At 38.3% G+C, this 22423-nt stretch overlaps 1 long non-coding RNA gene across 6 annotated transcripts in view; it reads right to left on the reverse strand.

Annotated features, from left to right (window-relative positions):
* Positions 1 to 22423, reverse strand: part of LOC110985198 (uncharacterized) — a 235219-nt gene that overhangs the window by 210658 nt on the left and 2138 nt on the right. For 5 of the 6 annotated variants that reach the window (XR_015424678.1, XR_015424679.1, XR_015424676.1 and 2 more), the window contains exons 3-5: positions 21485 to 21559; positions 17822 to 17946; positions 17054 to 17155 (exon numbers count right to left, since the gene is read on the reverse strand). This is a non-coding gene — a long non-coding RNA (uncharacterized LOC110985198). The remainder of the gene's footprint in view (positions 1 to 17053; positions 17156 to 17821; positions 17947 to 21484; positions 21560 to 22423) is intronic. The other variant, XR_015424677.1, reaches the window with a different exon arrangement.

The following is a 22423-nucleotide window of genomic DNA, read 5'->3' on the forward strand; positions in this document are numbered from 1 at the left end:
GGATATCAAACTTATATGAATGGATAGAGGAACATGTGGCCTTTCAGATGACACCAAGATTGCCAGATTTAGATAATTGTCAGACCTTTTATACTCGATTATAGGAAGCATCCTCTGCGCGGGATAAGGACCGGTATAGCGTAGACGAAGCCAGAATTCCGCAAAAAAAGGAGGCAGTTGGAAAAGAACTCGAACTTAGTTTGGCAGCTGTTTCCCTAACTACTACAAATATGGATACGAATCTTATACAAATAGATAGGGAAACATGTGGCCTTTCAGATGACTTCACGTTTGCCAGATTTAGATAATTCTCAGACCTTTTATGCTCGATTATATGAAGCATTCTCTGCGTAGGATTAGGACCGGTATATCGCACACGAAGCCAGAATTCCGGAACAAAAAAGGAGGCCGTTGCAAAAGAACTCGCACATCCTTTGGCAGATATTTCCCTAACTACTGCAAATATTGATATGAAACTTATACAAATAGATAGAGGAACATGTGGCTTTTCAGATGACACCAAGACTGCCAGATTTAAATACTTCTCAGACGTTTTATGCTCGATTATATGAAGCACTCTCTGCGTGGGATTGGGACCGGTATATCGCACACAAAGAAAGAATTCCTCAAAAAAATGAGGCAGTTGGAAAAGAACTCGCACTTCCTTTGGCAGCTATTTCCATAACTACTGCAAAAATGTATATGAAACTTATACATATAGATAGAGGAACATGTGGCCTTTCAGATGACACCAAGACTGCCAGATTTAGATACTTCTCAGACAATTTATGCTCGATTATATGAAGCATTCCACGCGTGGGATTACGACCAGTATAGGTCAGACGAAGCCAGAATTCCGCAAAAAAAGGAGGAAGTTGGAAAAGCACTCGCACTTCCTTTGGCAGCTATTTCCCTAATTACTCCAAATATGGATATCAAATTAATATGAATTGATAGAGGAACATATTGCCTTTCAGATGACACCAAGATTGCCAGATTTAGATAATTCTTAGACTTTTTATGCTAGATTATATGAAGCATTCTCTGCGCAGGATAAGGACCGGTATAGCGTAGACAAAGCCAGAATTCCGCAAAAATATCAGGCAATTGGACACAAACTTGCATTTCCTTTGGAAAATATTTCCCTAACTACTGCAAACATGGATATGAAACTTATATGAATGGATAGGGAAACATGTAACCTTTCAGATCACACCAAGATTGCCAGATTTAGATAATTCTCAGACCTTTTATGCTCGATTATATGAAGCAGTCTCTGCGTGCGATATGGACTGGTATAGCGCAAACGAAGCCAGAATTCCGCAAAAAAAAGGAGGCAGTTGGAAAAGAACTCGCACTTCCTTTGGCAGCTATTTCCCTAACTACTCCAAATATGGATATGAAATTAATATGAATTGATAGAGGAACATATCACCTTTCAGATGACACCAAGATTGCCAGATTTAGATAATTCGTAGACTTTTTATGCTCGATTATATGAAGCAGTCTCTGCGTGGGATAAGGACCGGTATAGCGTAGACGATGCCAGAATTCCGCAAATATTTCAGGCAATTGGACACGAACTTGCATTTCCTTTTCAAGATATTTCCCTAACTACTGCAAATATGGATATGAAACTTATATGAATGGACAGCAATACACGTGGCCTTTCAGATGACACCAAGATTGCCAGATTTAGATAATTCTCAGATGTTTTATGCTCGATTATATGAAGCATTATCTGCGCAGCATCAGGACCGGTATGGCGCACACGAAGCCAAAATTCCGCAAAAATATCAGGCAATTAAACACGAACTTCCATTTTCCTTCTGCAGCTATTTCCCTAACTACTGCAAATATGGATATGAAACTTATATGAATGGACAGGGAAACATGTGGCCTTTCAGATGACACCACGATTGCCAGATTTAGATAATTTGCAGACCTTTTATGCTCAATTATAGGAAGCCTTCTCTGCGCGGGGATAAGGACCGGTATAGCGTAGACGAAGCCAGAATTCCGCAAAGATATCAATCAGTCAGACAAGAACTTGCACTTCCTTTGGCAGATATTTCCCTAACTACTGCAAATATGGATATGAAAGTTATATGAATGGATAGAGGAACATATGGCCTTTCACATGATGCCACGATTGCCAGATATAGATAATTCTCAGACCTTTTATGCTCGATTAAATGAAGCATTTCTGCGAAGGATAAGGACCGGTATGGCGCAGACGAAGCAAGAATTCCGGAAAAAAATCAGGCAATTGCAAACAAACTTAAATTTCCTTTGGAAGATATTTCCCTAACTACTGCAAAAATAGATATGAAACTTATACACATAGGTAGGGAAACATATAGCCTTTCGGATAAAACCAAGATTGCCAGATTTAGATAATTCTCAGACCTTTTATGATCGATTATATGAAGCAGTCTCGGCGTGGGATATGGACCAGTATAGCGCAGACGAAGCCAGAATTCCGCAAAAAAGGAGGCAGTTGGAAAAAATCCTCGCACTTCCTTTCGCAGCTATTTGCCAACTACCGCAAATATGGATAGGAAATTAATGTGAATCGATAGAAGAAAACATATCGCCTTTCAGATGACACCAAGATTGCCAGATTTAGATAATTCTCAGACCTTTTAGGCTCGATTATGTAAAGTATTCTCTGCTTAGGATAAAGACCGGTATGGTGCAGACGAAGCCAGAATTCCGCACAAATATCAGGCAATTGGACACGAATTTGCAATTCCTTTTGACGATATTTCCCTAACTACTGCAAATATGGATATGAAACTTATATGAATGGATAGAGGAACATGTGGCCTTTCAGATGACACCAAGATTGCCAGATTTAGATAATTCTCAGACCTTTTATACTCGATTATAGGAAGCATTCTCTGCGCGGGATAAGGACCGGTATAGCGTAGACGAAGCCAGAATTCCGCAAAAATATCAGGCAAGTGGACACGAATTTGCATTTCTTTTGGAAGATATTTCCCTAACTACTGCAAATATGGATATGAAACTTATATGAATGGACAGGGAAACATGTGGCCTTTCAGATGACACCAAGATTGCCAGGTTTAGATAATTCTCGGACCTTTTATGCTCGATTATAGGAAGCCTTCTCTGAGCGGGATAAGGACCAGTATAGCGTAGACGAAGCCAGAATTCCGCAAAGATATCAATCAGTCAGACAAGAACTTGCACTTCCTTTGGCAGATATTTCCCTAACTACTGCAAATATGGATATGAAACTTATATGAATGGACAGGGAAACATGTGCGCTTTCAGATCACACCAACATTGCCAGATTTAGATAATTCTCAGACCTTTTATGCTCAATTATATGAAGCAGTATCTGCGTGTGATCAGGACCAGTATAGCGCAGACGAAGCAAAAGTTCCGCAAAAATATCAAACAGTCAGACAAGAAATCGCATTTCCTTTGGCAGATATTTCTCTAACTACTGCAAATATGGATATGAAAGTTATATGCATGAATAGAGGAACATATGGCCTTTCACATGATGCCACGATTGCCAGATATAGATAACTCTCAGACCTTTTATGATCGATTAAATGAAGCATTCTCTGCGAAGGATAAGGACCGGTATGGCGCAGACGAAGCAAGAATTCCGGAAAAAAATCAGGCAATTGCAAACGAACTTAAATTTCCTTTGGAAGATATTTCCCTAACTACTGCAAAATTAGATATGAAACTTATACAAATAGGTAGGGAAACATATAGCCTTTCGGATAAAACCAAGATTGCCAGATTTAGATAATTCTCAGACCTTTTATGATCGATTATATGAAGCACTCTCTGCGTGGGATTAGGACCGGTATATCGCACACAAAGAAAGAATTCCTCAAAAAAGTGAGGCAGTTGGAAAAGAACTCGCACTTCCTTTGGCAGCTATTTCCATAACTACTGCAAAAATGTATATGAAACTTATACATATAGATAGAGGAACATGTGGCCTTTCAGATGACACCAAGACTGCCAGATTTAGATACTTCTCAGACAATTTATGCTCGATTATATGAAGCATTCCACGCGTGGGATTACGACCAGTATAGGTCAGACGAAGCCAGAATTCCGCAAAAAAAGGAGGAAGTTGGATAAGAACTCGCACTTCCTTTTGCAGCTATTTGCCAACTACCGCAAATATGGATAGGAAATTAATGTGAATCGATAGAGGAAAACATATCGCCTTTCAGATGACACCAAGATTGCCAGATTTAGATAATTCTCAGACCTTTTAGGCTCGATTATGTAAAGTATTCTCTGCTTAGGATAAAGACCGGTATGGTGCAGACGAAGCCAGAATTCCGCACAAATATCAGGCGATTGGACACGAATTTGCAATTCCTTTTGACGATATTTCCCTAACTACTGCAAATATGGATATGAAACTTATATGAATGGATAGAGGAACATGTGGCCTTTCAGATGACACCAAGATTGCCAGATTAAGATAATTCTCAGACCTTTTATACTCGATTATAGGAAGCCTTCTCTGCGCGGGATAAGGACCGGTATAGCGTAGACGAAGCCAGAATTCTGCAAAAATATCAGGCAAGTGGACACGAATTTGCATTTCTTTTGGAAGATATTTCCCTAACTACTGCAAATATGGATATGAAACTTATATGAATGGACAGGGAAACATGTGGCCTTTCAGATGACACCAAGATTGCCAGGTTTAGATAATTCTCGGACCTTTTATGCTCGATTATAGGAAGCCTTCTCTGAGCGGGATAAGGACCAGTATAGCGTAGACGAAGCCAGAATTCCGCAAAGATATCAATCAGTCAGACAAGAACTTGCACTTCCTTTGGCAGATATTTCCCTAACTACTGCAAATATGGATATGAAACTTATATGAATGGACAGGGAAACATGTGCGCTTTCAGATCACACCAACATTGCCAGATTTACATAATTCTCAGACCTTTTATGCTCAATTATATGAAGCAGTATCTGCGTGTGATCAGGACCAGTATAGCGCAGACGAAGCAAAAATTCCGCAAAAATATCAAACAGTCAGACAAGAAATCGCATTTCCTTTGGCAGATATTTCCCTAACTACTGCAAATATGGATATGAAAGTTATATGCATGAATAGAGGAACATATGGCCTTTCACATGATGCCACGATTGCCAGATATAGATAACTCTCAGACCTTTTATGATCGATTAAATGAAGCATTCTCTGCGAAGGATAAGGACCGGTATGGCGCAGACGAAGCAAGAATTCCGGAAAAAAATCAGGCAATTGCAAACGAACTTAAATTTCCTTTGGAAGATATTTCCCTAACTACTGCAAAATTAGATATGAAACTTATACAAATAGGTAGGGAAACATATAGCCTTTCGGATAAAACCAAGATTGCCAGATTTAGATAATTCTCAGACCTTTTATGATCGATTATATGAAGCAGTCTCGGCGTGGGATATGGACCAGTATAGCGCAGACGAAGCCAGAATTCCGCAAAAAAGGAGGCAGTTGGAAAAGAACTCGCACTTCCTTTTGCAGCTATTTGCCAACTACCGCAAATATGGATAGGAAATTAATGTGAATCGATAGAGGAAAACATATCGCCTTTCAGATGACACCAAGATTGCCAGATTTAGATAATTCTCAGACCTTTTAGGCTCGATTATGTAAAGTATTCTCTGCTTAGGATAAAGACCGGTATGGTGCAGACGAAGCCAGAATTCCGCACAAATATCAGGCGATTGGACACGAATTTGCAATTCCTTTTGACGATATTTCCCTAACTACTGCAAATATGGATATGAAACTTATATGAATGGATAGAGGAACATGTGGCCTTTCAGATGACACCAAGATTGCCAGATTTAGATAATTCTCAGACCTTTTATACTCGATTATAGGAAGCCTTCTCTGCGCGGGATAAGGACCGGTATAGCGTAGACGAAGCCAGAATTCCGCAAAAATATCAGGCAAGTGGACACGAATTTGCATTTCTTTTGGAAGATATTTCCCTAACTACTGCAAATATGGATATGAAACTGATATGAAAAGACAGGGAAACATGTGGCCTTTCAGATGACACCAAGATTGCCAGGTTTAGATAATTCTCGGACCTTTTATGCTCGATTATAGGAAGCCTTCTCTGAGCGGGATAAGGACCGGTATAGCGTAGACGAAGCCAGAATTCTGCAAAGATATCAATCAGTCAGACAAGAACTTGCACTTCCTTTGGCAGATATTTCCCTAACTACTGCAAATATGGATATGAAACTTATATGAATGGACAGGGAAACATGTGCGCTTTCAGATCACACCAACATTGCCAGATTTAGATAATTCTCAGACCTTTTATGCCCAATTATATGAAGCAGTATCTGCGTGTGATAAGGACCAGTATAGCGCAGACGAAGCAAGAATTCCGCAAAAATATCAAACAGTCAGACAAGAACTTGCACTTCCTTTGGCAGATATTTCCCTAACTACTCCAAATATGGATATGAAACTTATATGAATGGACAGGGAAACATGTGGCCTTTCAGATGACACCAAGATTGCCAGGTTTAGATAATTCTCGGACCTTTTATGCTCGATTATAGAAAGCCTTCTCTGCGCTGGATAAGGACCAGTATAGCGTAGACGAAGCCGGAATTCCGCAAAAATATCAAACAGTCAGACAAGAAATCGCATTTCCTTTGGCAGATATTTCCCTAACTACTGCAAATATGGATATGAAAGTTATATGCATGAATAGAGGAACATATGGCCTTTCACATGATGCCACGATTGCCAGATATAGATAACTCTCAGACCTTTTATGATCGATTAAATGAAGCATTCTCTGCGAAGGATAAGGACCGGTATGGCGCAGACGAAGCAAGAATTCCGGAAAAAAATCAGGCAATTGCAAACGAACTTAAATTTCCTTTGGAAGATATTTCCCTAACTACTGCAAAATTAGATATGAAACTTATACAAATAGGTAGGGAAACATATAGCCTTTCGGATAAAACCAAGATTGCCAGATTTAGATAATTCTCAGACCTTTTATGATCGATTATATGAAGCAGTCTCGGCGTGGGATATGGACCAGTATAGCGCAGACGAAGCCAGAATTCCGCAAAAAAGGAGCCAGTTGGAAAAGAACTCGCACTTCCTTTTGCAGCTATTTGCCAACTACCGCAAATATGGATAGGAAATTAATGTGAATTGATAGAGGAAAACATATCGCCTTTCAGATGACACCAAGATTGCCAGATTTAGATAATTCTCAGACCTTTTAGGGTCGATTATATAAAGTATTCTCTGCGCAGGATAAAGACCGGTATGGTGCAGACGAAGCCAGAATTCCGCAAAAAAAGAAAGCAGTTCGAAAAGACCTCGAACTTAGTTTGGCAGATATTTCCCTAACTACTGCAAACATGGATACGAAACTTATATGAATGGATAGAGGAACAAATGGCTTTGAAGATGACACAAAGATTGCCAGATTTAGATAATTCGCAGACCTTTTATGTTCGAATATATGAAGCAATCCTTGTGCGGGAAAAGGACCGGTATAGCGCAGACGAAGCGAGGATTCCGCAAAAATATCAGGCAATTGGACACGAACTTGCATTTCCTTTGGCAGCTATTTCCCTAACTACTGCAAATATGGATATGAAATTTATATGAATGGATAGAGGAACATATAGCCTTTCAGATGATACCAAGATTGCCAGATTTAGATAATTCTCAGACGTTTTATGCTTGATTATATGAAGCATTCTCTGCGCAGGATCAGGACCGGTATGGCGCAGACGAAGCCACAATTCCGCAAAAATATAAGGCAATTAGACACGAACTTGCATTTCCTTTGGAGGATATTTCCCTAACTACTGCAAATATTGATATGAAACTTAAATGAATGGATAGGGAAACATGGGCCTTTCAGATGACACCAAGAATGCAAGATGTAGGTAATTTGAAAACATTTAATGCTGGGAAGTATGAAGCATTCTCTGGGCGAGAACAGCACCCGGCGCAGCGCAAAGTCAGAATTTCGCAAAAATATAAAGCAGTCAAAAATAACTCGCACTTCCTTTAATTTGCAGATATATCCCTAACTACTGTAAATCTTGACATAAAACGTATATGAATCTATAGAGGAAGGTGTGCCCTTTGAGGTGACACAAAGATTGCCAGATTTTGATTATTTTAAGGCCTTTTATGCTCGAATACATGAAGCAATGTCTGTGCGATTACAGGACCCGGTATACCGCAAAGTCAGAATTACGCAAAAATATAAGGGTAATGTATAGAACAACCCATGTACAGGGTATCTATATTCCCTTGCAAATGAACAGGAGTCCCTACAATGACAGTAATATACGGAGTGATGCATTTATTTACAATAACATTCTAACACACTGGAATCCCTGTAGTGAGGGTAATCTATGGAGTCACCATGTTGACAGTAAACTATGGAGTGATGCATTTATCTTCATTCTCATCTTTAAAAATTTGGGACCCCATAATGACGGTATTCTATGTAGTGATGCAGGTATCTTTATGAACATCCTGATAAATTTGTGACCCATATGACGTTAATTTTCGGAGTAATGTATGTATCTATACTTCCTCGCTTATAAAGTGGAGTCCATATAATAATGGTTATCTATGGAGTGATGCAGTTATTTTCATGAAAATGCTAATAAATTTAGGACCCCATGATAACGGTAATCTTTGGAGTGATGCACTTATCTTCCTTCTCATCCTTATAAATTAGGGACACAATAATGACAGTAATCCTTCCAGCAATGTGTGTATCTATATTCCTTTGCTTATGAACTGGAGTGCCTATAATGACTGTAATCCATGGAGTCTCGATAATGATGGTAGTCTATGGAGTGATGCAGGTATCTTCATTCCCATCTTATAAATCTGGACCCCATATAATGACGGTAATCTACGGAGCAATGTATGTATCTATACTCCCTTGCTTATAGACTGGAGTTCCTATAATGACGGTAATCTGTGGAGTCCCCATTTGGACGGTAACATATGGAGTGATGTATGTATCTACATTTACATTTACACTGGAGTCCCTATAATGACGGTAATCTGTGGAATCTCCATATTGACGATAATATATGGAGTGATGTATATGTATCTACATTTACTTGACTATACACTGGAGTCCGTATTATGACGGTAATCTGTGGAATTTCCATATTGACGGTAATATATGGAGTGATGTATATGGATCTACTTTTACATGACTATAGTACACTGGAGTCCGTATAATGACGGCAATCTGTGGAGTCCCCATCTTGACGGTAATATATGGAGTAATGTATGTATTCTACATTCTCATGGTGATACAATGTTGTCCCCATAATGACGGTCATGTACAGGGTGTCCCAGAAAAAACTTAACCCTGAAGAAAGGGGTTAATATGCCCACACCATGAGATATTACTATAATGTAAAAGGATCTCCGAAAAGTAGAAGCAGTATTATTTCTATTAAACGATACCTTGGTGGGTATCCCTCCTGTCATGCATGACTGAGCACCATAATGACGGCAAACTATGGAGTCCGTATACTGACGGTGATCTATGGAGTTATATATGTATCTACATTCTCATGCTGGTACTCTGTTGTACCCATATTGACGGTAGGCTATTGACTGATGCACATATAATTTATGGACTAATTTATGTATGTACATTCTCATGCTGATACACTGATGTCCTCATATTGACGGCAATCTATGGAATTATGAAGGTATCTTCATACTGATAGTAATCTAATCTAGCTAATACACTAGAGATCATATAATAACGGTAATCTATGAGTACAAATATTGACGATGATCTATGAGAGAGATGTATGTGTATACATTCTCATGCTGACTTTTGTCCCCATATTGATGGTAATCTATAGAGTCTTGCAGGTATCTTCTTTCTCATCCTTATAAATTTCGGACCCCATAATATTTACGTTAAGGGTAGGGCATCAAAAAGACACCGTATGTTTCTAACTCAATCGCAAAATTTCTAAGAACCTGCCCAATTTGAGTCTTGGACTATTGACGAATTGATTTCTTGGAAAAATTTAGATTTGTTGAGCTTCAGTTATGTTGAAATTCTTAGGGGAATATATCAAAATGCAGCAAATGGGCCAGGGGGAAATATGTACAACTTTGTTTTTCAAGCTAGGGCTATAAAAGGACTCCATATCTGTATAACTAAATCGCGAAATTTCCTAATACCACCACAATTTGTGTCTTGGACTACTGAGGAACTGATTTCTTGAAAACTTTAGATTTGTGGAGCTTCAGTTATGTTGGAATTCATAATGGAATACATCGTATTGCAGCAAATGAGAAAGGGAGAAATATGTACGATTTTTTTAAAGTTAAGGATAGGGCTATAAAAGACTCTATATCTGTCTAACTAAATCACCATATTTCAAAATACTTGTGCGATTTAAGTTTTAGATATTTAGATATTTTGGGAGCTGCAGTTATGTTGGAATTCTTAGGAAATGTCGGTATGCAGCAATTGAGATATGAAATCGTACATATGAAATATGTACGATTTTCTTTTTAAAGTGAAGGGTAGGACTACAAAAAGACTCAATATCTGTCTTACTAAATCGCCAAATTTCTAAATCCTGCACGATTCTAGTCTTGGACATTTGCAGAATTTCTGTCTTGAAAAATTTAGAGTTTTGGAGCTTTAGTTATGTTGGAATTCATTGGGGAAAGCCTCGTAATGCACCAAATGTGGTAGGCTCAAAATGATATGTGCAAAAAGTTGAGGGTAGGGCTTCAATAAAAGTCTAACTTAATAGCCAGATTTCTAAATATCAGCACAGTTTGAGTCTTGGAATATTGAGGAATGGATTTCTTCAAAAATCTAGATTTTGGAACTTTAGTTAGGTTGGAACTCAGACGGAAAAACATCGGAAAGAAAGGCATAAAACAGGCTTAAATATATACGAATTTCTAAAGTTAAGGCGGAGGAAACAAAAGACTCAGTATCTGTCTAAATAAATAGCTAAATGTGTAAATACCTGCACTATTTGAGTCTTGGACTAATCAGGTTGTGATTCCTTGATAAGGTTAGATTTTTGGAGCTTTACTTATGAATATTCAGATGGGAATACATCGGAATGCAGCGAATGCGTTAGGTTAAAATATGTACGAATTTCCAAAGTTAAAAGAAGGGCTAAGAAAATACTCAATACCAGTGTAACTAAACAGCCAAATTTCAAACTATCTCTATTTAAACTTGAGTCTTGGACTATTGAGGAATTGATTTCTTCAAAAGGTTTGATCCATGCACCTTTAGTTATGTTGGAATTCAGACTGGAATAAACATTAGGTGTGCAGCAAATGAGATAGGTGAACAAATTTCAGAATTAAAGGGTCATATAGCAAAATGACAAAATATCGAAATACCTAAATCACCAAATTCAGAAATAACTGCAAGATTTGAAACTTGGACTACTTACGATTTGAGATCTTGAAATAGTTAGATGTTAGGAGCTTTAAATATGTGCACTTGAGAAGGATTTCAATGCAGCAAATACGATGAGTGGAGTATGTACGAAGTTGAGAATATAAGGGTAGAGCAGCAAAATGAACAAATACCTAAATAATTAAATGACCTAAAATTAAAAGTCCTAAATAATAGCATAATGGAACAAATTGAACCAAAAGAGGTGAACAACAAAAAAACAAGCAGTTGAATGTAAACTTTTTCCTAACTTCATTTTATTTTCCTGAAACTTTAAATACGTCAACGAATGGAGAACAAGTGCCCTTTCAGTAGCTGTCAAGAACGCTATATTTGGACAATTTTCAAACCTTATACTGAAACATATGGAGCCATTTATGCACGGAAACACGAACAGTAAAGTAAAAAGTAGTGGGACAAAAACTCTTGCCTACCTTTGCTAATATTTCCCTATCTAGAACAGCAGGATAATGAAAATTTCTTCAGTAGAGAGTGGAACTTATTCTCTGTCAGGCAGTACTAGAAAAGAGAATTGAACAAAAGTTACAAGCAGTAGGACAAGGTTTGCCTTTTTCGCCAACATTTTCCTAACATGGACATGAAACGTGCTCTTTTACACGGTACTGGGATTGCCAGATTTAGACAATTTTTAGACGTTCTTTGGTCGAACATATGGAGCTGTATTTGCGCGGGATGAGGAATGGTAATGTGAGGACGAATGCAGAAATTCACAAAAAACAGCAAGCAGTCTGAGAAAAATTCGTCCTCTTTGTCCCATATTTCCCTAAACACACCAAGGATGCATATGAAACGTATCAATTATTAGAACATGCGCCCTTTCGGATAGTGGTAGGATTGCTAGATTTGGACAATCTTCACACCTGTTAAGTTCGAATACATAGAACCATCTTTGTGCGGGAAGAGGACTGCTAAAGTGTGGAGAAAGGGGAAAAGTCACGAATCTGGCAAGCAGTCGCAGATCCCTTGTCTTCTTTTTTCGTGTATTTGCCCAATAACTAGAAATATAAAACCTATGTCATCTGATGAAGGAAGGTGTGCCCTTTCATATGTCGCTGAGACTGTTAAATTTGAAGCACTTTTAGACCTGTAATGCCCGGGTATAGCGAGCCATCTTTACTGGGGAAGATCGAGGACCGGTAAAATGTGGCAAAGGGAAATTGAACAAAAGTAGCAAGCATCAGGACCCTAATACGCAAATATTGAGCCATGTGCGCAGGAAGAGGATCAGTAGAGTGTGCACAAATGGACAATTGCACAAAAATAACAAGCAGTGAGACATGAACTCTTGCCTTCTTCGATGGGTATTTCCCTAATAATAACAAATTTGGATCTGAAACTTCGACTAATGGACAGAGGAATATGTACTATTTCAGATGCCGCCATGAATGCCACATTTGGACAAATTTCTGCACTTTTATGCTCGAATATAATGGAGCCATTCTCTGCTCAGGAAGAGGCAATGGTCCGGCCAGTGGACGCAAGGGTGGGGGGCATGCCCCTGCCACAATTTTGTTCACTAAAAATACTTTGTAGGTGTGTGAGAAAGGGAGTAATGGGTATCTCAGCACCAATACCCTAAGAAAACAATACCAAGACATAAAAACAAGGATGTCACGACCGCCACGCTTCTGAAAGTTCTTCTTCCCCAAAATCATGCTGAATAGGCCCGAAACTGTATTCAGTTTGGACCCCCCCCCAACGCCAAAGCTGGATTTGCTGCTGGGAAGACCAGTGATGTGTGAACAAAGGACAAATCGCAAACACACAGGAAGCACTAGCTCAGCCAAGAACTCTTGCCTTGTTCAGCATATTATGAATATGAAACTTACGTCAATGAATAGAGGAACATGTGCCCTTTGATTGTTATCATGTCTACCACATTTCAAGCAATCGGAAACGTTTTTGGCTAAAATATTGCAATCACACTGTGCGCTGAAGTGTCTCGGTAAAGTGAGAACAAAGAGAAGTGGGACAACTCTAGCCTTCTTTCGCAGGTATTTTCAAAGCTTCAGCTTAAATATGGACAGGAAAATTATCTCAATGGACAGAGAAATATTTACCGTCTTTGAAGATATCAAGGTCAGCCCATTTTGACCGTTTCAGAATATTTACTGTAAACTCGGCTATGGAGACATGTAGCGGCAGACGCAGACCGACTACCGTGTGTACAAAGCGAAAACGAACGAAATAGGGAGCATGTCTAAGGAAAACTCTGACCCCATGTCTGTTCTGTTGCAAAATGGCATGAAATTTTCTTTTTGGATGATAAACATATAACCTTTCCAAAGACTCCAGGATCAGCCCATCTCTTGACAATTTAATATCGGATATGGAGACAACGAGGTGTGTATTTGACGTGTGTAGCATGCAAAACCAAAAAAATATGAAACTTTTTGTTTAATGTTTCCAAATATCGAAATAAAGTTTTCTCCAGGGGATAGTGAAATTTGCATCCTTGTCGAGTCACCCCAAGCTCGCCCATTCGGACCATTTGTCAACCTACTTGAAAAGAGACCAAGTAACGTGTGTACAATGAGGGAAACAATTTCATTTATTAGCAACATTAAACAAAACACAAAACATAAAATACACTGAAATCACAAACACAAACTTACAAATGCCCGGAGAGGCACAGTTAATCCAATAACTGTCACCCGTAAGACTTCATTTCTGAAGCTCCAGGTTTTACATAAACGTGCACACACATACACAATAAAGTAACAGCACAAGATTCAAGAAATGGCAAATAAATAAATCGAACAGAAAAAATATATACAGTTGGCAAAATAATATAAATATGACATACAAATACATTAAAATAACCAAAAAAAATTAATTACAGAAACAAATCAATCAATTAAACAATAAGTACCCCCAAAACAATAAAAGAAATTTATTGTGTAAAAACCGAAAAAACAGAAAGACCACCACGAAATAACAAAATACACTTGAATACCGACAAAAGCAAAACCATTGACACATCTGGCCCACATGGCAAATCCTAGGTATTCAAATCCCCCCATTTTGTGCTTCCTTGCACCAAACAACACAGTGACCCTCCCACAACTTGCCAGTCCCAACAACCTTATTACAAGGGTACTCCACTGCAAATTCAAACAGTACTCAAGTCAAGTTTCATATAGTTTCAAATTCAAGTGGGTACTTGGTAAGTTGATCCCGTGTTGAAGGGTTATTTAAACCACTTCAGTTCTCAAACGTTCAGGTACATGTAGGTCATCTCAAGAGCATGTAATTGGCAAAATGATGAAGTTTTTGAATTAGTGCCCTAAGGTTTGTCCAGTCTGATCGTTTCAATGTACCACCTGTTCACTAAGACTATTTCACGGTCAAAAGCTCTATGAAGACCTCTAACAACAAATGTAAGCAAAAGATGGATGCTTTTAGATTCACGGAAAGACAAATTCAATGTACATATGCAACCAATCCGTGTAATCCATTTTAAATCTTCTTCATAGAGAATTATTCTGGTTGCTCAACGTTGAATTTTGTTCTAATTTGTCAAAGAATAAGGTTCCTGTTGTGAAGGTACCAGATAGGCTACTTGTATTCCAGAATAATCAACACTAGAAACTTGCAAGATGAAAGCAAGACATACTAAGACTGTTTGATTTGGTAGTGACATAACAAGATTTTCCCGAGAAATTTTGTACTCATTATCAGCTTCAAACTGCATGTTAACTAAGGTACAATTCAGGTCCACTATTTTCTTTGACCATCCTAGCATAAGCAAAACTTTGGTTTCCTTAGTAATGTATTGAGATGCATTTTATTAGCATGACAACATCTTTGGAAGCCATGGATGTCTTGAAGGTCATCAGACTGACATTATATTGGCCTATACACAAGAGCACTGTTACCAAATAAAGTGCTAGCTGACAAGATGTGATAAAGAAAGTCGTTGGTATACATAAGAACTGGATTGGGCTCAAGACACTTCCTTGAGGTACACCAGATGGTACAGAAAAACCACGCAAAGTGGCAACCTTTCAACAAAACCTTTTGTTGCCACCACAAGACAAACGGTCACTGCAACAGTTGCAAATTCAGTTCTGTTATGTTGAGGAAATCAAAATCATGCTCTTGTTACTTTTATTGAGGCTGAGCATGTCACAGCATGGAGCGTATCACTGTTCGACCAGCAGCAGAAGACTAACGCGTAGAACAGATAGGCACAGTGCTAGAGTCCAAATCTTGGCCGTATTTGTAGTACTGAGTACAGGCGTAAACAAATCACAGACAAATGTTTAATTAGGATGACATGATTTATGATTAAAGGCATCACATGAATAATAAATGACAAAAAACCAAAATTACCAACAAGCCAATAAAATCACCTCAAAAGGAGGGCACAGAGGACTTGATTAAAACTGGATATTTTTTAAATGAGTAAATTCACATGATTAAAAAGAACGAGTAAAAAAATTCTTTTTATAGCATGGCCTTCACTTTGCAGGATAATTTTCTTACGTTTGGAAATATGGAAATAAACGTTCTCCTAAGATTTTTTTCTCTTTTTTGGGCTGTCATTTTGATCACGTGTGGGGACCACTGTTTCCTTTGTTCTGGTTAATATGTCTTGTTAATGATATGAGCATAAATGGGGGTAATATTAGTTTCTTTTACTTTTACAGTCCCTGCTGACCTGCATAACTGATATTTGTCTCGTTATGTATTCAGATTTTTATCCCTGGTCCCTGCTACTGCTTATATTTACTTGTATTTGTGCTTTTGTTGTTTTTTACATAATTTTTGTTTAATTTTGCTTTGTTTGTTCTTGTGGTGGTCAAATAAATAAGAATAATTGAAGAGATGGTACCCATCACGATTAACCAAGGTAAACCTTTCGACCATTTGAAGACTATCGTCATATACACAGGCCAAACTAACCACTAAAACAGATTGACTAACAACTACAAGAGGGAGAGGATTACTAGCAAACATAATGACTGACCCAAGCTTTCTCCTTCGTTTGTGTATAGTTCGCTTAAATGTGGGAATATCAGAATGAAACATTCTTCAGTGGATATGTTCAACAAAATGACAAGAAGATCAGTTGATTTTCACCAACCCTACAGTCACAGGCAAAAGCTTAGTTTGGATTAGGCCTTATATAGAGCCAAATTTGCTGCAAAACCATCCAATTACAAGACCAACTTACAAATGGGAAACCAGGAAGCATAACTGCCCTAAGTATTCATCTTCATTAAATAAGACTTGACGCTTTACATGGTGGAGACTAAAAACAGGGCTTGTGGTAACATCATGTGGATAGATCTCCCTTGGAAGAGGTATGGTTCTGATAAGAACTGTAGAGTGTGTGCTTGACGTTTCATCCAGCATGCTCTCGTCATCCTCAAGAATGGAGCCTAATAAGCCATGCTCCAGATTTTACAGAACAATTGTACGTGTATACAAAATTATGTACAAATATTGTTTCAAAATCTGGAACATGCCTTTCATTGTTAGGCTCAGATCAGAACATGATATAAAGTGCTTACCGAGTGAGTTGTGTTGTCAGTAATGCCAGTTGCCAGTGATGTGTTGAACTCCAGAAAACTGTCTCCAAGGGACTTGGTCTTGTCTCTCCAACAATGCTACAGCTAATAAAACCACAGAGTCAAGTCAACAAAGATCAGGGACAAATAGCATACAAGTAGACATCACTGCGATGTCTTTATAGTCTTTAACTCTCATTTTCGTATTGACCTTTGTTTCAACTCTCTTCAATTGTTGGTTGATCAGCAAACACAACTCCTGAAAAGTCATAATTCTAAAGCTTCGAAGCAGCCATTTTAAACTGACACCCCTTCTACTTTCTTGGGCTCTTTCAACAGCCCCAGAAAGAAGAAAATTTAGACAGTCCAAAATCGTCTGATTCAATAGGATTTTACATACACCGAAGGGGGTTGGGCCAAACACTCTCTGATATTTCATGTTTTACCTGCCATCCAAAATTTATCAATGGTATTAAATTATGGCTCCTCATACACAGGTATGTCACCCAGGTTTACGCAAAAATTAAATTAATCCACAGAGAAGGACATCCGTCCCTGTCAACTTTTGGAAAAGTGAAGAGACCTGTAACATAATGACGTCATGCTTAGTTTCCTAAGGCAGTGAGGTGGGAAGCAATAACTGTCCAAGTAAAAAATAATAGCTTGACATCATTATGTTTTGGGTCCATACATGAAATACATATGAGTCCACAGGGGACTGAATCAGTGAATTACACGTTTGGAACAACCAATAACATTGGACCCACGTACCTTTTACCCAGCAGGCAGCAGTACGAGATCAAAGTCCGATCACCTCAACAACGAGCACAGGAACCCCATCATCAAGAAGTTAGATGTACCATGAACAGCAGCTCACTCAGCGGCTTGTGCTCTGGCTGAGATGGACACACACAACAATCATTAAAAACATGCAAAAGGAATGAATGACAATACAACATGAGTGCATTAGCTTGGATTAACTGATTCTCAGAGGGCAGTGGAGAATGAGAAAGATGGAGAAAAGTAAGTTATAAGTGCTTCCCTAAATGACCTTCTTCCAGGCATGTGGAACACCAAGGAATTATTGTCAAGATGGCTTACATCATACTTCCCAGCCAATGTTGAATCCTTGGCATGTATGATAGAAGCCTGTCTTGTGTTAAGGATATCATGAAAGAAACTCTGGACACACACGTTATTTATTCTGCATGCTGCCGCCATAGGCATGGAGAGCGTCAATCTGGCAGATTGTACAATCGTGTCACAATCAGCTTCTGAAACATTGTCCAATCGTATGGTATAAGATCCGACACAGCATGCGCAGAGTGACCAAGCAACATACATGGAAATCACTAAACCGATTTTGTAAAGATCAAGATCGAGATTCTGCATGCATGGGGCAGCAGCGTGCAAATAAAGAATGGTAACAACTGAAGCCAATGTTGGCTAGTATGCAATATTGTAACAAATTGATGCATTTCAACTTTAATGTATTTGACACAGAAGGATGGCTTCAGTGAGTAAAAGTTGGCTGATAAAACAAAATAAGAATCCAGATTTCTTACATGACCCATGATGATAAAATAAAACAAGTCCAGATTTTTTTAAACAACCCTTGTGGAATGTGTACACTCATCCTTGTATGTAATTTGGATCCAGGAATGAGGACATTTCATTTCAGTACACTCCTCATTCACTACAAGCAGCCTGTAGATGCAGCTTCTGTCTTGTTTCTGTTCACTTTGACACAAATTGTACGACCACACCAAATAATTCCCTCCATTTCTTTGTAGTTTAATTCAACCCAACCTTAAGGCCGGAGATTCTCATTAGTTGAAAACTTAAAAGACAAAACCCAAGGTCAAGATTTACAGAACAACCGGGCATCTCACCATTACCATTACCATGGACTAATATCAGAATATGATGCAGACTGTTGAGTAGTGTCACCAGTGATAAGATATCTCTGATATCTTACCAAAGGAGCGTCTCATGCCAAGAAAATAGTGTTCTCTCTTGGTCCAACTAAAGGCCAATACAGGAGATCACAGTCCGTGCAGAAAAATTCCCAAATTATAAACAGTATTAACCTTAGCCTCCAAGGGTGCATGTGAAATCATATTGAAATCAGAGGATTTGGGGGACCATTTGAGCTATGTTATGGCTCCCTATATATAACCCAGTATTTGGGCAAAATAAATTTATCCAGCAAGGATGACCCCTAAATACAATGTAGACATAATGACTTCACACTTTGTTTACACACGATACAGTCTATATAACATAACGAAAAAGCAAACATAACGAAAAATGGATAACAAGTTATGCCGCCCCAGCTCTAGCGCTCTGCACATGCATGTGCACCAAGAAGCCTGTATGTACAGGAACACATGTATTGTAAACGTACACTGTACATGTACAGTAAACTTATGGTGGCTCCACATCACGCCATGGTTGTAAAAAGCACATGGTGGGAAATTCACTAATAATCAACAGGGAACATGCAAAGTACGGCATTTCCGCTGCAGAACAATTTTAAATTCTAAGTACATCCAATTGTGCTTATGTATATTCTGATTTAAAGTTATGTTTGCCAATCTCCGAAAAGCTATGCCCTTATGTTCCATATTACGCCAATGAGGTCGTACATGGCCGTGCAAAACTGATTTTGATTGGATGCAGCAATCCAGCACATGACAGGATTTGGTTCGATCACATGCGGATCAATTTTAGATTATTTAGTCTCATACTCAATGACCCAACTTTGCTTCAAATACAGTCCAACTACCATGTGTCAGCCCATTTGGATCAATGTTAGATTATTAGTCTCATATTCAATGACCCATCTTTGCTTCAAAAAGAGTCCAGCTACCATGTGTCAGCCCATTCAGATCTATTTTAGATTATAGTTTCATACTCAATGACCCAACTTTGCTTCAAAAACAGTCCAACTACCATGTGTCAGCCCATTCGGATCAATGTTAGATTATTAGTCTCATACTCAATGACCCAACTTTGCTTCAAATACAGTCCAACTACCATGTGTCAGCCCATTTGGATCAATGTTAGATTATTAGTCTCATATTCAATGACCCATCTTTGCTTCAAAAAGAGTCCAGCTACCATGTGTCAGCCCATTCAGATCTATTTTAGATTATAGTTTCATACTCAATGACCCAACTTTGCTTCAAAAACAGTCCAACTACCATGTGTCAGCCCATTCGGATCAATGTTAGATTATTAGTCTCATACTCAATGACCCAACTTTGCTTCAAAAGGAGTCCAGCTACCATGTGTCAGCCTATTCGGATCTATTTTAGATTATTTAGTCTCATATTCAATGACCCAACTTTGCTTCAAAAACAGTCCAACTACCACGTGTCAGCCCATTCGGATCAATGATAGATTATTTAGTCTCTTACTCAATGACCCAACTTTGCTTCAAATACAGTCCAACTACCATGTGTCAGCCCATTTGGATCATTTTTAGATTATTTAGTCTCATACTCAATGACCCAACTTTGCTTCAAAAACAGTCCAACTACCACGTGTCAGCCCATTCGGATCAATGATAGATTATTTAGTCTCATACTCAATGACCCAACTTTGCTTCAAATACAGTCCAACTACCATGTGTTAGCCCATTTGGATCATTTTTAGATTATTTAGTCTCATACTCAATGACCCGACTTTGCTCCAAATACAGTCCAACTACCATGTGTCAGCCCATTCGGATCAATGATAGATTAGTTAATCTCATACTCCATGACCCGACTTTGCTTTAAATACAGTCCAACTACCATGTGTCAGCCCATTCGGATCAATGTTAGATTAGTTAATCTCATACTCCATGACCCAACTTTGCTTCAAATACAGTCCAATTACCATGTGTCAGCCCATTCAGATCAATTTTAGATTATTTAGTCTCATACTCAATCACTCAACTTTCCTTCAAAAACAGTCTAACTACTATGTGTACCATTGAGGAGAAAAAAAATATAGGACACAACACGGACACAAATTTAAAACTATCGCCTTCATCCCTGGATTTTTTCCTCCAATTGGAAATATGGATAGAGAAACATGAACCCTTTCTGGTGACACCAAGTTCAGTTTGGATCATTCTCCGATTATCAAATCACATATACACATATAATGTGCATATTACTCTCACATATTACAACGGATATATTACTCTCAAATTGGAAATATGACATGAAGATTACTTGATGACAGACTAATGAGCATGTGTAAAATGGGAAAACTTACCCATTAATAGCAAGTAAGACTGCCCAAAACTTTTGCCTTCATTCACAGATAAAAGCCATGTTCAGATTTTACAGAACTGTACATGCATAAGAATATATATAAATCTTGAACACACCTTTTTATTATCAAGCTAAAATCAGAGCATAATATAAACTGTTTCCTTACCAATTGAGGAGTGTAACGTTGCCAGTAAAATGTCTTCGATGTTTCAAAATCCAGAAAACTCTCCCAGGACTTCTTCTTGATACAAATAACGAAACAAAAGATATTGTGTTTTGATCCCAGTCCACGTGATTACTCATGCAAGCTGCAATTTTGATATGGCAGGCTCCTCAAAACATGGAACATTAGATAATGTTCATCTTTGGGGGTTTATTTCTCCAGAAGTGAGCAGCAGTGAATTAATTACCACTGTCTGATAAAATGAGGAAAGTCATGGCTGATATCTGGAAAAATGATGACCTTGCCCATCTTTCAACTTTAATTTGAGTTAATTAAGTCTCAAACATCAGCATTTTTTATGGGCGTTGAAATCACAGCCAATAAAATTTACCGAGGAGTGAAAATCCCTTTGTTTATTTTGCAGAGATTTATACATGTACATGGTGAAAGGTGATAATATTTATACATATTAAAACATATTAATTGCCAGGCCAACTTATGAATCAAATGTAATTGTAAACTAAAAAAAATCCACTTGGGTTGGTATCATCAACTTAAGGCTATTTTCCAGGAGAGTTACATTCCTTCAGCATTACCCTCCATTCAGGTTACCCTCCGTTATATTGAGGCAAGCCAGTTTGATAGGCTCCAGTTTGATATGTCTGAATACGCTCCATTTGTCCTTTTACACAGCCAGGCTGTTGTTAGTGTTAGCAATCTCTGGAAGGCTGCAGCCAAAGTTTTTCTTAAACTTGCCATAAATCTTGCCACTTCAAATGTTAATTCCATCCTCCATTTTAATCAAACATTAAAATAAAGCACCCCAGGCCAGATATTTTCTCCAAATGTTATTAGATAAAAAAGTAAGAACTTCAACACGAGGATGGATTACTCTGTTACTATGGTAGTGATCGCATTTCCCACTCAGAATAAAGATTGCTT

This window comes from Acanthaster planci, linkage group LG03 (assembly GCF_054643075.1).
Source record: "Acanthaster planci isolate LZ-2023a linkage group LG03, COTS_SCS, whole genome shotgun sequence".
NCBI classification, from domain to species: Eukaryota; Metazoa; Echinodermata; class Asteroidea; order Valvatida; family Acanthasteridae; genus Acanthaster; species Acanthaster planci.